We start from the raw sequence: 17,452 nt of genomic DNA on the forward strand, positions 1-17,452 counted from the left end.
TGTTCCTGCTTCAGATTTTGCCACAACCTCTTGTGAGCCAATCATCTCATTGCTGTCAAAGTTTAAAACTGTTTTTTTCTCAAGGAAAAAACAGCAGCCAGCTGTCATTTCAGTGTCAGATTGATGCAACCCTCCTCCACCCCATTCACCTCCAGTTTTCATCACAACCAGTCTTCCCAGTTGGTCCTTCCAGCAGCATAACAGGCTTCCGTATAACAACGCAAACACTAGCTCAGAGATGCTTTGGCTAGCTGCTGCAGTAACGTTAATAAAGTTCCACAAAACATGAAAAAACTGTTACTGGCAACCAACATACACTTGTTATTTTGTTGGCTTCAAATGAGGCTTAACATTCACACTGTTTCTCTTGACTGTCCCTCAATATTACAACATTATTCTAACATCACCCTGAGTACCAACTGTAGCCTATAACATTAGCTATTACGATGTTGGCCAAAACATAGCGTTGACAAAAATACTCCCTCACCAGCCCAGCTGGTCTTGGTTGTCTTGTTGGGACTCCACAGATAAATTCATTCATTTGTGTGATTTTAACAGAACCTTTTATTATGAGACTGCATGCTCTTTTGTTCTGTAAACAAAGGACAGCCATTGAACTCCCATGTGGGACCCAGGACTTCATACCTAGGTGCTAGGTCACCCAGGCTTCAGCTACCATTGGTCAGTCTGACCTGTGATCCGTGATGTCACCAGGTCAGCAAAACCCCAGCTCGGCCATTGTTCTTTCTCTCTTTTCCTCCTGGCATCTACAGCACTGCTGCTCAGCAGCAGCTGTCCACTACTGTAGCCTGCTTGGAGTAGACTCACAGCAGAACCAAACTCTCTCTTACAGCTGCGTAAGATTTCTGCAACAATACTTAGTTAGCGCCAACGGATGGAGCGACCGGTTCCTCCATCTGCACAGACTGCACAGCAAGGACTTTTCTTTAATTGGAACCAATTAACCAACCAATCAACCAACCAATTCCCTGCCTGGTTCATCCACATGGCCAGCTAACAGCAGCACGCCAATGATCTTCTTCCTTTAAGGACCGGTAATGTAACCACTGAGGATATAACTGGGCATTACATAGCTTCACACTGCTTAACAGTGTACTTGGTTAAGCACAGGACTGTTAATTTTGTGAATGTATATGTACTGATTTGGTTCATTGAGTTTATTGTTGTATGTGCTTTCCCCTGTTAGGATGGAGGAGGAGTCTTTGCATGCTAACTAACTCTCTTTTAACTGGGCACTATTATCCTACACCAATCACACACATCCACTTCAATTTGACCTTTAATAGAGCCACACACTTTTCAATCATGGCCTAGCCGCCATTTTGAATTTCCTTTCTTTGACTAACCATGCGAGTAGGGAATCTCTGCTGACCAGAAACTTTGAATGGGTGGGTTAACTATCAATCATTTTTTAATTTGGCCAATCAGTGGCTTACAATCCTCTGTCAATCAAAAACTAATTTCACCAATAAGAAACCTTAACTAGTTGTCAATCAGTTTTTACTGCAGTAAGAAAACTATACTATAGGCGAGTATAGGCAAGGCAGTTATGCTTTGTATCCACTTCACTCAATTTTCTGGTGCATGAACTGGCCGTCTGCACTGGCCATTTTCACTGGTCTTTGGTACCAACTATGGTAGATGGCCAAAACCTGGTTTTCAGCCAGCAGCGTCTAGGAATGGCAGAGAGGTTCGACACAAAGAAGCAAAGTTGCCTTGTTTCTCAATGTTTAGATCCTAAGTTTTCAGCTCTAGTCAAAGGATCAAAGTATCAACAGAGAGCAATGTTTTTAATAAACATTTTAAAGTGGAAGTAGAGAATTTTTGATCATAGCAGAATAATAGTAACTTTCACTACTGCTCATTTTAGAAATCGCACATCGCAAGTTTGGTTGGAAAGCTAGACGGCTAATGAGCTACCACAGACTGTATGCAGTAAACTGCAAGCTAATGTTAGCTAACTCGCTAACCTCTATGGGAAATTACAATAGTAAGCTAACTTTTAAATTAGGCCTTGTAGATCTAATATGAGTTAAGTTTTAGCAACTGGATTGCTTATCATTTCTGTGTTCAGAAACAGATTTTTGGGGACTGCTAAGGCGAAATAAGTAAAAGTTTACCTACTTCATACAACGGAACCCTACTAGGCATGCTCAAACCCTATTGGCCCACAGAACTAGTGGCCTCAGGAGGGAGGACTGCAGTTGGAGCACGATCCTGGGAAAATGAAGGCTCGCTAGCTAATGCTGGTACTATATTCTGTTATGATCAAGAAGTTGATAAGCCATAAGCAGACGCACTAGCTTGTTGAAAAGTTGTATGGTACAATGGAGTGTGAGTTGTTTGTGTACCTTCTCCTTTATACTCCTTTGTTCTCCTATATCCTTTTGACAGACAGTGGACTGTAAGCCACTGATTGGCCAAATAAAAAAATTATTGACAATTACCATGCCCTCTCAAAGGCTCTGTTCTGTAGAGATACAAACTTGAACCATGCGTCCGATATTCAGCTGCCATTTTGAATTAGATTTATTTTGTTTAATGCCATTTTGGATCCAAGCAGCCATTTTGGATCACAACACACACACCATTTGTTCTGTAGTTTAGTGCATTCAGAGTTAGACTTCATATTGTGTGTTTTTGCTTTGTTTATATTTTAATAAATGTCTATGTGTAATTATGCTGGTTTCTTTAATGTTGCACAAGAGTGAATAATTTGACATCCGCTTCTATGTTGAACTCCAAATCCTTTAACCTACTATCTATTAAGGGTAATTTTGATTATAGTTATTAATTTAATTATTAATCAGAGTTCTAAATTGATAGTTTAGTGTATTTTATGAGACTGAATCAATTAATTGGCAAAGCCCCCCCCCCACAAGGACTTTATTTATGAAAGTTATTATTTGTGATTATCTTTGATAATTTTGATAGCCAAACTTAATTGATTGCACCTACACAATTTGGTGCCCCTTTTACCATTGTAAATCCCATTAAAGGTAATCTTTAGATTATGAAAAGGGTATCCAGCACACCTCTGTGATGAGTAAAACTCCATCCATAGTAACGCACACATGGGCGTTGTCGCCTGCGACACCATCCAACAAAAACTGCCCACGCTGAAATTCATTGCAGCAGAATGATTCAGTTTCTGTTAGCGTCAGAATCAGAATCAGAAATACTTTATTGATCCCCGAAGGGAAACTCTTTTCTAGGACAATTTGAGCCAAGGCACCCCCAATCGCTGTTTGTTCTCGGAGGCTCAGGTTCAGGATGGTCCCTGCCAGCAACATCCTCTTGCATAGCTGTTGGAAATGTAGCTAGTTTGCAATACAAGTGAAGACAACAAGGAAGTTCTGTCTTTGAGCGGCATCTAGAGCACGCCCCCTGGCTACCCAGATGCGGAAGCTAGAAATCTAAGTTGAAATCGCTTGTAGTATGTCAAATGATGCCGCTGGATGCAGGAAGTACTACTTGGCAAAGTTAGCTTTCTCGGTCAACATATACCATCAAGACTGACTGGAAATCCATTTGAAAAGCGCCAAAGTTTCCCTTTAAGCATCTCTTTAATTAAGTCTCTCCTGATTGAACTGGACGCTTTTCCAGATTAAGCTGTCAGATTCTTCCAGAAGAATATTTTCTGCTGGAGTAAGCAGAGCTGAGCGGTTTGATGCATTTACTCGGTCAAAAGTCTTAATTTATGCAGAATACTTAGCAAATTTGTCCAATTTAAGACTATCAAGAACTAGACCCCATTTACACGGAGTCACTTCATGTGTCTGTAAATACATAAAAACTTTAAATGTATCCAAGAAGCATTCAAGACTGATTAATATACAATTGCTCAAACCACCTCAGGAGGAGGGAGGATAATCAAAGTCTATCTTTGTGGAAATCGGCCCCTGGAGTTGCATTATGAATGATCAGTGTTTTTGAAGCTTGGCCCATATAGACTGGTTCAAGACCTTTGAATCGCCGCCCACGTCTCGGATACTCAGATACCTCTGCTGCATCACCTATTTTATGTGTGTCTCTTGCGACACAGATGCAGTTTTGCTTTTTCAACCTTTATGGGAAAGCAAAACTGAATCAGGGAGCATTTTGTTAATAGCTGGAATGTTGAGAAGGACACAAACCGTACTGTTTCTGAGATACTGTACACTTACATCAAGTCACAGCATTCAGTGTAAATGCTACACTGCTGCACAGAATTGCTTCCAAAATACTTATAATACACAGAATAACATTTTGTATATTTTTCATTGCCACATGATCTTGACATAGTAAAAGCATAGGTATATCAATTTGAAAGCCCCGATCAGTGCTGTTTTACATGTCCACATGGTTGAATGTGTACTGTGTATGTGTACTGCAGTTGGAGTGCTGACAATTTAGACTCCAATCACCAATCGTGGGATGCTGCTTCTTCACTAAACAGCTAGTTAGGCTGTGAAATCAGTTGTTGCATAAGGAAAAGTATCTAAACCAAATGAAACAAATTTTAAAGGAATACCAACCAATACCAAAAAGTTTGCCACTTGCTTCTTGTCAAGTCTATTTTATTTATATAGCCCAATATCACAAAAGACAATTTGCCTCAAGAGGCAATATCACAAATCACAATTTGCCTCAAGGGCCATTACAATCTGTACAGCATACAACACCCTCTGGCCTTAGACCCTTGATTCAGATGAGGAAAAACTCCTCCTCAGAAAAAGCCCATGAAGTAGGATCTGAGCCACATCACCTCCTCTCCACCATAGAGACCTGGAAAGAGGACAGGCCACACAAACACTGAAGAGGACAACAACATTCACACACAGAAGGAGAAACAAACAAACACACAGAGGGAGAGAGTGCCATGATAAGATGCAAACTAGGGAGAGAGGGAGAGAAGGGGAGAGACTGAGTCTCCTGGGGGACAAAGATCCAGATCATCAGCATTTTGATACATTTGTGTTTTCACCATGGTCACCTTTGTAACCACTGTGAATCTAAACTCACTACAGCTGCTGTACTCCACAAAGGAGCAAGCTACAAAATCATGTACCACTAAAATGTTATGGTATCACTGTATCAGTGTGAACATCACACCTGATCAGATAATGCAAAACACAGCTTGTGAATGCTTCAATATAACTTTTTTAGATACAAAGTATCAAAGTAAAATTCTCCTGCTTCTTATATGATCTGTGCTCTCCATTTTATTGATAAAAATACAGAATTGTATTTGGAAAAACCTTGGCTAATGGCGGGATACCAAACCTTGCCTAACCTAACTAAGGCTAATACTAAATGGTTTGATCACAGTTAGAAACGTGAGCTTTGTAGTTCCAAATTATCTGTACTTGAAAGCTGCATGGGTATAATCACAGTAAAAGCTGACAATGCCAGAGTTAGTGAGCTCCCAGAATTATCTAAATTATTTGGCAAATTTAAGAAGGTAGCGCTATTTAGTATGGCACCTGCAATATCAGCAATGTCAGCTCCGTCTGACAGAGCTGACTGAGCTGGCAACGCAGACGGTGTTGGCTTTTGCAGTATCTATGGCATCAGCATCAGAGTGAAGCCACCGGGGTGTAACTCTCCGGAGGCTCAGGAGCAAGCTGCATATGTACTGCCTCCGATACCTAATGCCACCGGCTGCACAGAGCGCAAACACAGCCTCCGCCTTAGCACAGTCCTCTGGGACACCAACTCACTGTTGCACTCACACGCACTCAGCTTGCATCACTTTAGAAGTGAAGTAAACCAAAAGCCAGCGTCACAGAGAGACAGGGATTAAGGAATTTACTTCCCCCAGCCAGGTGGAGATGAGCCTTTTAGAGGATTAAAAACTCGAATTAAGAGTGCAGTGCAAGAATAAGATCAGCCTCTGTGTGAAGTTGCATTGCAAAAGTGGTAATAATTTCATGGACAGCCAGACTGCTCTATGGATAAAACAAGCAATTCAGCCTAAAATATAATTGTGGTCTATTGCCTGGTCCTTAGAAAGTAAAAGTAGAAGTTCCCCAACAAATTGTGCTGCTGTTAATAAGTAAGTAAGTAAGTAAGTAAGCAGTATTTATATAACACTTCAAAGTACTTCTCAGTTAATAAAAATGCATAGTCGTACATGGAATGAAAATAGCAAGTAAAATACAGTGTAAAAGCAGTATAACAAGCAAGCAATGCTTAGTAGTACACAGAATGCATAACGGTACACAGCATAAAACAGCAAGTGAAAACTACAATTTATAAAATGGTAAAAGCAATATAACAAACAAAACAAAATAAAAGACAAATGAAACTAATAGGAATTGCAAGCAGCAAAAAAAAAACAGTGTATACAAGTGGGTTATTAAAAGTTTTTTAAAATGTGGTACAGACTCAGCTGACCTGACAGTTAGGGGTAGGCAATTCGATAGTGTTGGAGCTAAAACAGTAAAAGCACGGAACCAACTGAAGTCAAGCAACTGCAGACACTTAAACAAGAAAATAAGGAGTTACAGCAATCCAGGCAGGAAGAGGTAACAGCATGGATGATTTGCTCTATGATGTTCTTAGCAATGCTAAACTGATTTGGGCAATATTTCTGAGTTGCGGAAAGCAAGACTGAACCAATTTATTAATGTGATGCTCAAAATTCACATTTTGATCAAACACAACACCAAGATTTCTAGCAGACGGTTTTTATTCCCTGTTAAATGCCTGAGGTATGGACTAATATTATTTGAAACTTGGTGTGAGCCAATGACGAAGATTTCTGTTTTGTTTTTTTTCCAGTATTTAGCTGGAAAAAAAATTAGTGACATCCAATCTGTGATAGCAGTAAGGCAACAGTGTAGAGTATCCAGATTTTTAAGGTTGTCAGATTTAAATGATAAAGCTGACATAAAGCTGGGTGTCATCCACATAACAATGGTAGGCAACAATCTTAAACTGACAAATAATATGACCAAGGGGGAGCATATACAAGCTGAACAAGATGGGACCATGGACTGAACCTTGTGGAACCCCACTCGACATATGAGAAACAATGTTCTCTGTAAGATATGAGGAAAACCATCTAAAGGCAGCGCCATCTATGCCGACCCAGTGCTTTAGTCTATCCAGCAAGATGGTATGATTGACTGTGTCAAAGGCAAGACAAGTCTAACAATACTAAAATGGAGTGATGGCATAAATTTGCATTCATAAGAATATCATTAGTGACTTTCAGCAGAGCAGTTTCAGCATTATGTAGTTGAAATGGGTTGAGAATATTACTAGCTTCAACTATTTCTAGTAGTTGTTTTGCAGCAGCCTTTTCAATGATTCTTGAGACAAAGGGTAATTTAGAGATTGGTCTGTAATTATGAAGGAGTGTTGGATCAAGGCCAGGTTTCTTTAAAAGTGGCTGAACAGAGGCTTGTTTGAAATATTCTCGGGAACAAACCAGAGGACAGAGACTCATTTATAATAGACAGAAGAGACGGGGCAGTGACTTCTAACACCTCTTTGAAAAATCTGGGGGGGTAGAGTGTCAAGGCCATGTGTGACACAACATCAAGCAGATTATTCAGGGAACTAGGGGTAAATTTACTCAACAATGTGGGGGAGTTATCTGGAGAATTTATATATGAGGCAGTTGGTGTTATAGAGGCTTTAATACCCTTAACCTTCTCAACAAAGTAAGCTATAAACTTATCACAGTCTTCAACAGAAGAGGTCAAAACAGTTGAAGGAGCAGGGTTTACAAGTCGATCAATGGTGTTAAACAGAACTCTAGAGTTATGCTTTTTGCCGATATGAGGTTTGTAAAATACTGAAGTCTCTCTTTTTTGATTAATAAATTATAAGCAGACAATAACTCTCTCATGTGAAGGAGGTGGACTTGTAGTTTGTCTTTTTTCCACCTTCGTTCTGCTCTTCTAAAATTTTTAGTTGGCGAGTATCATCACTTACCCAAGGTGATGGATTTGACTGGCACCTTGACCTTGCCCTAATGGGAGCAATGTAATCTAATGTTGATGAACATAGAACTGATCAACCAGGTAATTTACATCATGAAACTTAGTTAAGTGATCAGATACAAAATCTTTCAAGGTGAGGGAGTTAACAGATAAACCCATAGTAAAAACTAAATCAAGAGTGTGTCCTCAGTCATGTGTGGTAAGTATGACAAGTAAGTCTGGGGGAATTAAAAAATATATAGTTGGGGGACAAAGCTCAGCGAAAGAACTGATGTCACCGGACCTAAGCCAGGTGTCTGTTAAAAATAAAAAAGTCCAAATTGTAGTTGTAGTAAAATTATTTAAAATAAAGGTCTTGTTTACAAAAGATCTTGCATTTATGAGGGCTGATTTAACAGGCATGGTGAGACTCATAGGTTAAGGAGTAGCCTGGAGTTAACGAGACCTTCTGATTAACCATTCGGTTAGAATTATTGACATATCGAGGCTCTCGTCCTTGTGAGAACCGGTATAGTGAAAGCTGGGGTTTGAAAGGGGTGGGATAGGGGATTTCTATCTGGAGGAGGGTGTATGTAACTATTGTGGCCTATCCTCCCTACTGGTCAGGGTGTTTGCAAACTGTAAGTGATGTTTGTGTTTAACAGTTTTGTTAATTTGCGGTTAAGATGGAGATTATCCCGCTTGTAGAGATCCTTCCTAGTCCAGAAATAGTCAAAGTGGTTGATAAAACCAAGACCAGTCGCAACAGAGAAATTGAGAAGCCACTGATGTATGCTAAAAATGCAGCTAAAATTCTCATCTTGGAATGGGACCAGAAAAAATGCATATTTTTCCTGTTCATGTGTTGTAATGTGGTTGAGGGGAGACTGTGGCTTAGTGTAGAGTGGGTCGTCCACCAATCGGAAAGTTGGCGGTTCAATCCCAGCTTCCCCCAGTCTACATGTCGAAGTGTCCTTGGGCAAGACACTGAACCCCAGATTGTGTGATTGCTTAGTTTCTTTCTTCATCAGTGTGTGAATGTGATATGTAGTTGAAGTCCTTTGAGTAGTCAGAAAGACTAGAAAGGCACTAAGTACAGTCCATTTACTGGGCAGCTCTGAGGTTTGAATGTGAAATTTAGAGCTGCACTAATCAATTTTCTTTGGATCAAATTACTATGTGTAATGATGGTGTCGCACTCTCAATGCTTTCATCAAACTCGTTTCCAGGAGCAGCTGTTTTCAGTAAAAAAAAACAGTTCCGGTAAACTCATTATACACTACCTGCCCAACACCAAACGTTAGTAACTAGCTGTTGAAACCAGTGGAGCATTTAGTGGCTTAAGAGCCAGATATTTTTTCTCAGTGGAGACCAAAACAGAGCTATAAAGTGAATGAATATTGGTCTTACATTCGTCAGGTTCGTCAGGTGGATACAAACATGACTCCAAATGAATGCTAATGTTGCACTGTGTCTGCTGGATGTGTAAATAGGCAACTGTTTGCTAACAAATTCACTACAACAACATAACATAATATGTTCATGTTGTGTTTACAGCTTGTACTGCTGTCCTCAAGTGCCAAAAAAATTAAAATAAATAAATAACAATGCTGCTTTAAAAGTCATTCTTTTTTATAGAAATCTTTAGATAAACTTGAAAAAACAGAGATACATTCTTGAATTTCTGAAGTGTGATAAAATATTTAAAACTCAAGGTTAATTTTCTAGCTTTCTAGCAGCCGTATCGCACAACCCTCTTCAGTGAATAGAACTTGCTCAGGTGTCATCACGTGATCAAATTTGTGTAGGTATATTCTGTACTTAAGATAAAAGATCAGGGGGGACATCCACATCTACTGCCAGAGACCATCTTTGAACAGAGGCAAAGGTTACCATCTTCCCCCATATATGACCTTTTGGTAATATGTGACTGAAGTTCTGTACTTAGGTCATGTGATGACACCTGAGCCAGTTCCATTTGCTGAAGAGCCCCATTGGATATGGTTGACAGCTTTGGGAAAAAGCTTGATTTCAGAATATGTCGTCACTAATCACTGGATAATAAATGAAAAATTGTTTCTTAAATGCTCTGCAACAACAGCAGATCTCTAGGTGCCTTCAGGCATAAATGTATCCTGCCCATAAAGAATAGATGGTAATATCCACTTAGCCAATGCATGTCAAAAATAACTGCCTAAATGGTGGTAATTGGATGAATTTCTGTGGCAATGCAAATAAAGGCTAATTGCCACTTCCACTCTAGGCCACCGAGAAATCCTCCACTGACTGGAAAAGGAGAAAACGGCCAATGTCTACGCCGTGAGGCTCCCATGCAACATATAACCGCCTTCATTCCTATTCATGGTACACTCACATATCTTAAACAACTCATTTGAATTGGTGCACTGCCAAGCGAGTCTCTCCCCCTCTTAACAAACAAACACGATGACAATATTGGGAGTCAAGCTGTTGTTTGTTACTGGGCAGCGAGATGACGGCAGCTCTGTGACTCCCGCATCACAAACCAATGTGTAGTGACCTGACCTGCCGTTAAAGGAGTGTGTGAGGATGCTGAGGATGGGGAAAGGGACATCAAACCCAGGCAGATGGGATGAAACAATGGCACAATGCAGCACGTCTGTGACAGGCTGCACCAGCTGATCAAGGCAGCAGCAATTTACTGGCAATGAGAGGAGATCTTGCAAACACCAAATGTTACCAAATAGCAGAGCTTTGCTTTTAAAATTACTATAATTTGTCTCCTGACACGATCTATATGAGCAGTTTCTTTGTCTTATTATCTCCTCTATGGATGTAGCAGCAGTGACTGTCTTTTATTTTCCTGAGTATTGTTCTTTATTAAGTGGAACATTACTCAGTGACATGTCAACTCCTGCAATTTACTATGTAGGGTTTGTTGTCTACATACACTTAGCTAATTAAGATAGTCACAGCAGTGTAGATTTCAGGGCAGATCAAACAGTACTGTGTTGATATGGGAAACAGAGGAAGACTAGTCTCCGCCAACACCGTTATATCATAATCCCTGTTCCTTCAGCCTGATTAAAACATTTCAACAAGAGCCTGGGCTGCCTACCGTGGTAGCGTCGTAGAGAGACTTAGTGTAGAAATATCACAGCTCCCTCATTAGTGAGAGGGGATTTCATTTGGAATATCTCACCGAGCACTTTCAGAGAAGCGGCTGTATTTACATTTAAAAGATCCAAAGTGGCCTTCTGAAGATAGCTACCTCTTTCCTTAATTGCTGGCTTCAGTTGTCCATGAATACATCCACTTTATTACTGGCTCTCATTACTGGACGGCACTGAGGAAAGTCTCTTTCTCCTCTGTCTCCCTCTCCAGCAGGGCAGGACCGCATCAGAGTTCTCCCAGTGGCCAAAAGACACAAACAATCGAGAGGGATTAGACTGTAATCCTGTTTTTACTTTCATTTGCCACATATTCAGAGAAGAAGCTCTGTGAAGCATGGAATTCTTGCAGGATATGCTCCATGGAAAAATAAGGGTAAGCACGATAAACAATGTAGTAGGATGGGGATTACACGTTTTAAATGATAAGAAGACAACAAATTTGACAACAAATTTAGACTTAGTCACTACTGAATCTTTGCTTGCCAGTGGAGTTAGACAGTGAAAGATACTGTGGAGAGTGAACAATGTGAGGTCACTTTACTTCATATGTCTTTACTGACGGTGTGTATTGTCAAGTACAACATTAACCCTTTTTAACTTTCACTCCCTATATTTATAGGCTTTTCACATTGTCACTACACATCTTAGCTAAACATGTCATTTTTATTTTCAGATTAAGTTGCAAAGTCAGAAATGTTATCAATTGGCATGAAAGTGGTACTACACATGCTCTAGGACAGATAAGTTAAAAATTGAGAGTCCTGACTTCACATAACAGGATGCAGTATTCTCAGTTTGCAAATGGGACAACAGCGTCCACTTATGACAGTTTGGCAGCAACCAATTTTGACTCTGAGACCTAATTTTATCTTCCAAAATTATATCAAATGTTTGGAATGCTGCAGAGACATTAGAGCCACTAATAAATTACCAAAGGGATTGCAGAGAAAAGACTGTTTTCACTGGGAATGACCATGGAGGCTGACTAACTGGTCTTGCCAGGTAGTGGGCACCCACAACAGATATTCAAGAAGGCATTATTTTGATAAATCGACAATATGTTTAGCAAGTACTCACCCATCTTTTACTTGAGTGGTTAATCTCTCCAGTCTGATCTTGAGTGCACAGTACATAATTTGTTACATGACAACAGATGTGCATATTTAACGGATTCAGTGTGGACAGAGCGTCCGATGTTACTTGATGCGATGCGACGCAATAGTTGCACGCTTGCATTCAGTTAGGACACGGTGTTAAAGAAATGATGTAGCGTCTTATGTGGTTGGTTGTCATTAAAGTTGTTGTATGCGATTCTGGAGATGATATAGACCGAACAACGACCCAGAAAGTAATGTAACTAATGTTAGCTAGGTTGTGGGTTAGCAAACTGTTGCTACAGTTGCTTTTGCGAAGCTAACATGCAGAGAGGACGAGACGGTTTCCCAGAGCCAGCACAGCAGCTCCAGACAGCGATACTCACAACTCTCCTGCTACTATAGCTAACATCACAACAACAGCATATCTTGACAGACTAGAAAGTAGGCTGATTGTCCGTGGGCAAGTCATTTAACGTTACCAGATACACAATAGCTGGAATGACTGGAATAGTGTTGTGTGACTCGGTCTGAGCCACTTTGTTTGTTTCCCATTTACAGAGCCAGGGCTGTGATTTTTTTCAGCGCACACACTAAATGGACAGCTAGTGGACCATGATGAGATATTTGCTGAATTTCTTAAAGGTTTAAGAAAGGCATTTGGTAATCATTAACAAATACTTAATATAGTATACAAAATGTTATAATGTGTGCAACAATAAACTGTTAATAGTTTACTAATGTAATCAGAACGTAATTGTTATTGCCTCTTATCAGCTATGATACAATATATCATTTATAACCTCATTATTTTCTATTACACAAACTAATGATAAAATTATCATTTAATTGTTTGTTAACAGTAAAATAACTATTAACTTAAGTTTAACTATCAATTTACCATTTATTAATGATGGTTATTATAAAGTGTTACCCATCAGTGTTGTCACTCGATATTTTTAGAATTTGCATACTGGTTTTATGGTTTTTATATCCTATTTTTAATATGTGTGTCATTGATTTGTTTCCCTTGTGAAGCACTTTGAGCTACATTCTATGTTATGAAAGGTGCTATATAAATAAAGTTTATTATTATCATTATTGTTATTGAGTCCCACTGCAGGCTTGACCATTTCCAAGGTTTAACTAGTCAGACTCAGTGAACAAATGTTTAGAGAAGTTTACACTAAGCTTCTCTAAAGTGTTTAAAAAATGGTCATCAACTTTGACTGTAAATGGGTAAAATAAACATGTAAATTTGATAGTTTTCTTCTAGACTACTCATCAGTTCTTTTTCACATTATAGCCTATATAGCATATAATATTTGATAGCCAGTCCAGCAAATAAATGATTTGTTAAATACTTACTCAAAAACATTTTAACAGATTGTGTTTTTTTTTTAATTAATGATTCGTTGATCGATAAACATGTTATGTCAGTTCAAATTGTGTATCAAATTGGGGCAGGTTGACAGCAAATTCCCAGGCTGCTTTTTGTTTCAAGTCCGACCCTGGCAACGAGCTACCATGCAGGGTGCTGGCCAACCATCGGGAGCAATTTGGGGTTCAGTGTCTTGCCCAAGGACACTTCGACATGTGGAGGTGGGGATCGAACCGCCAACTCTGTGATCAGTGAATGACCCACTCTACCTCCTTAGTCATAGGAGGCTCCACAGGGATGCAGTTTTTGATGCAAATTGGTTAAATATTATTTTCCTTCCTGGCAAGAAAGTAGAACATACACATTTGGAGCTTTTCTGCAAAACTTTGCAGTCATAGTAGCATCAAACCACTGCAGAAATACAAATGAGCAGTTTGTGTAATTCTTGTGGGCCCCTAAGAGTTCATTACTGAGTGATCCAAGCCTGTGTGTATCATTGCTCCACTGCCTTGCAGGTCCCAGAGGGGAGATTGAGACTGCCATATCAACACAGGAATGACATTGTTTCCATCAACCCCCACCCATGCATCACACAAACACATTACAGCCTGGACAACCCACACCTGACCTGCATCACTCAACACATGCAACACATGCACACATAGTAGCCTAAACCAATGCTGCACTCATTCAAAGAAGTGTTTGCAATGTAGAAATCCCTGCATCCCTACATCTGCTCTGTAGGAAAAGTGCAATAAGATAATTTCTGTTATGAATTGGCACTATATAAATAAAATTGAATTGAACTGAATTGAATGTTCAGGAAATTCTGGTGTGAAATGATGCATTGTACTTTAAAAAAAACAACAAAAAATAAGAATACAGGTTGGTAGCATGAGCACTGATAAAGACCATGGCTGAACAAAGAACAAAGTGCAATCTAGAGACAGAAAAGCCAAGGGGAAAAAGACACCACAAAACACACCAAAGATAAACAAAATCGTAGAACAGGAGTTTGAGAGATGTCCACCTTAAGCATAAAACATCATCATTAATTCTAAATTGTAAGGAATTTGCAAATGCTGTTCCTTCAGACACTAAAAATATCACCTAAACCACCATGGAAATTAAGAAATCCTGTATGAAAGTAAAATGTGAAAAGTGCCTCTAAGATTGAGTTACATCTGGCAAATGTGTGCAGAATTTACATCTGTATTCTTTATCACATTCTTTAGAGTGCGGTGAAGGCTGTGTTGTCTAGCTGTCAACACTTTGCTCGGCCTAAAGCCCTGGGATTACACAGGAGCTGATGGCTGTCTATCAGAAAGAGAGGAATTGCATTTCAGACTATAACCTTCGTCCTCAATGCAGCAGGTAGAACTGGTGTTTTTGGTATTTCTTAAGAACACTTTGACAGGATATATAGCTGTATTAGCTGTAGTTTAGCATCAGATTTTAACACAGGAGACCATTGTTCATTTCCTGTTTCCTACCGACAGTCAACGTTTTTTTAAAGCATGACCACGATTGTTCCATAATCTTAACCACGTGTTACTGTATCCATGATGCCAAAGGTCCCCTAACCTTAACGCGGTAGTCATTTTAACCCAAAGCACAATGTCTCCCTAACCATAACAGAGTAATTATTTTAATCCAAACCATGATCACATTCTAAAACAGATTTATTTTCAACAGTGATTTGTAATGGCTTTGGAAGGAACAGACAAATGACGTTATCCTTGACGTTAGAAGCGTCAGATCAAAAAACACTTCAATGCCTCGTTCTACAGGGTATGGGTGAAGAACGTATTTTGTCTTTTAATTTGGAGGACTTGTTGGGAACAAAATTTTGCCACTGCTCAGGTGGTAATACTAAATCAGAGTTCAAGGTACTTTAAGGAGTTACTGGCAGTGCTGTGAATCATAATTGGTCAAACATGTTACGTATTATCACAACAAAGATGACTACAACAAACACAACTGGTAGAAATAGTGAAACAACAAACAGCTGAACAGTACTGGGGGAAAAAAGACAAATAAGAGAAATAAAGGGTCAAGATGCACAATCAGGCTTTGGGAATAGGTAGATAATGGGTTGTTATGTTTCTGTGGAAAATGGCTTTTTGACTAAAAAACATGTGCATTATATATATTTTAGTTAGATTTTTTGAGGCATTTGCAGCTTTTTTGGGTCTCCAATTCACTTTCTCTTAACTTCAAATCATGTTCTTTTAACTGAGTTATCCAAACCATTCTCATATCTCACATCTCTGTACAACCAATATGGTTTCTCTTTAGTCCATCTTCTCTATACTGCAACCATGTCAACTATATTCTATTCAGTCCACACCATCTTTTCTTCACCGTCTCCATTCCAAGCTATCTTCTTTTACTACTATTCTTACTACTACCGCAATTCTACTCCATTCTCCTTTTTTTATTTTTTTATTTTTTTCCCTTTCTTCTTTACTTTTTTCCTCTATTCTTCTTTCCTTTCCTGACACCTGGGATCCATCTTGCCTTGGGTCCAGCCATCATCCAGTTCCCCTTTGAAAAGCAGAGATGGAAGTGAGGCCTTAAAACTTTATGGTGAGAGCCTTGGAACCACATGCTGTTTCAGTAGCAGTGCTGCTTAGCAGGCCCACCGATTTATGGCTCATGACATGCATATATTTAATTTGTAACCAAACACTTCCTCTTCCCCTCAGTTTCCTCAGAACTCTGGGACACATCTTGTTTTCTCAGGTCAGAGGTTAAACAAAGGAAACATAGTGCTGGCTAGCTGAAGGGCCAGAGCTTGGGGGGTGTTAGGGTCACCCCACCTCCGAGGCCAGGCCAGAGCAGACTGTGGGACACATCAAGGTTAAATGATTTAGCGGTGATATCCAGCAGGAGGGCTGGACCATGGCAAAGACCTTAAAGGTATATAGATATAACGACATCTGAACATAAAATGTTGGACCCTCTCACGCCTCCCTCTCTGCAAGAAGCCCTCCGGCTGTGACATCTTTACTGCCCCATTGGCCATAAACCCCCTGAGGGGCGGGCTCAAACGCAGTTACACGCCCCACTAGCTCTCCACCTCTGTACGGTAGTGTATAAACATATAAGTTTATTTAGTGTGAATGTCCTGCGGTGCTCACTGCTCGTCCCCTTTTTCAAGCTCAGATCATCGTGAGCAAAGCAGCCATTGTGGACATCAGTACTGGAACTACTGGCTGTTATAAAGAGCTATTCCTCAATTTGGTCTCACAGCATGGGGGATTTTACCCAGAGTTACAGCACAGTAGAGAAACGATGGAGTTACTGTAACAGTCATCTGCATCTGATCAGATTTTGCACTTATAACTTACAGGTACTTGGGCATTCTGGCATGTACCATGCACGTACAATATCATGACTTTTAATCATTAGTAAGCAGCTCTGTCTTTAAAATAAAATATTTAAAGTAGGTTTGCACACATTGCAGTATGTCAAATAATTTATCCTAATGTAGACTTGCTACTTTCAGTTTAGAAAGCACTTTTAGAAAACACTGCCTGAGTCCATAGACCTTCTTGTAGCCCCTAGACTATACAATTTTCTTCATACCGCACAGTACTAAATTGGTAGTATTAGTAGTGCTATTCTGAGAGCTAATTATAGCATGAGAGGAAAAGTCAGGGCCTCAGCAAAATATTATGATTCATCCTAGATTTTATGGAAATATGTTGACCAGTTGTCAGTGTTTTAAGTATGGAAATGAGTGTCCCAAAAGGAAAAGGATCATCCTCTGGGGTGCATGAATTTGCTTAGTAAATGTCATGGAAATCTGCCCATTAGATGATGAAAAAAGAAAAAAAGTTGAAAGAGTGGAAATTTTGAACATGTATCCATTCATCTACAATTACT

At 39.6% G+C, this 17,452-nt stretch overlaps 1 long non-coding RNA gene across 1 annotated transcript; it reads left to right on the top strand.

Annotated features, from left to right (window-relative positions):
- The first annotated feature begins 766 nt into the window (after positions 1-766).
- On the top strand, positions 767-12,770 carry LOC122876089. Its single transcript, XR_006378005.1, has 3 exons — positions 767-1,055; positions 11,298-11,459; positions 12,742-12,770. It is a non-coding gene; the product is annotated as an uncharacterized LOC122876089 (long non-coding RNA).
- Positions 12,771-17,452: the final 4,682 nt, after the last annotated feature.

Source organism: Siniperca chuatsi, linkage group LG5 (assembly GCF_020085105.1).
Source record: "Siniperca chuatsi isolate FFG_IHB_CAS linkage group LG5, ASM2008510v1, whole genome shotgun sequence".
NCBI lineage: Eukaryota > Metazoa > Chordata > Actinopteri > Centrarchiformes > Sinipercidae > Siniperca > Siniperca chuatsi.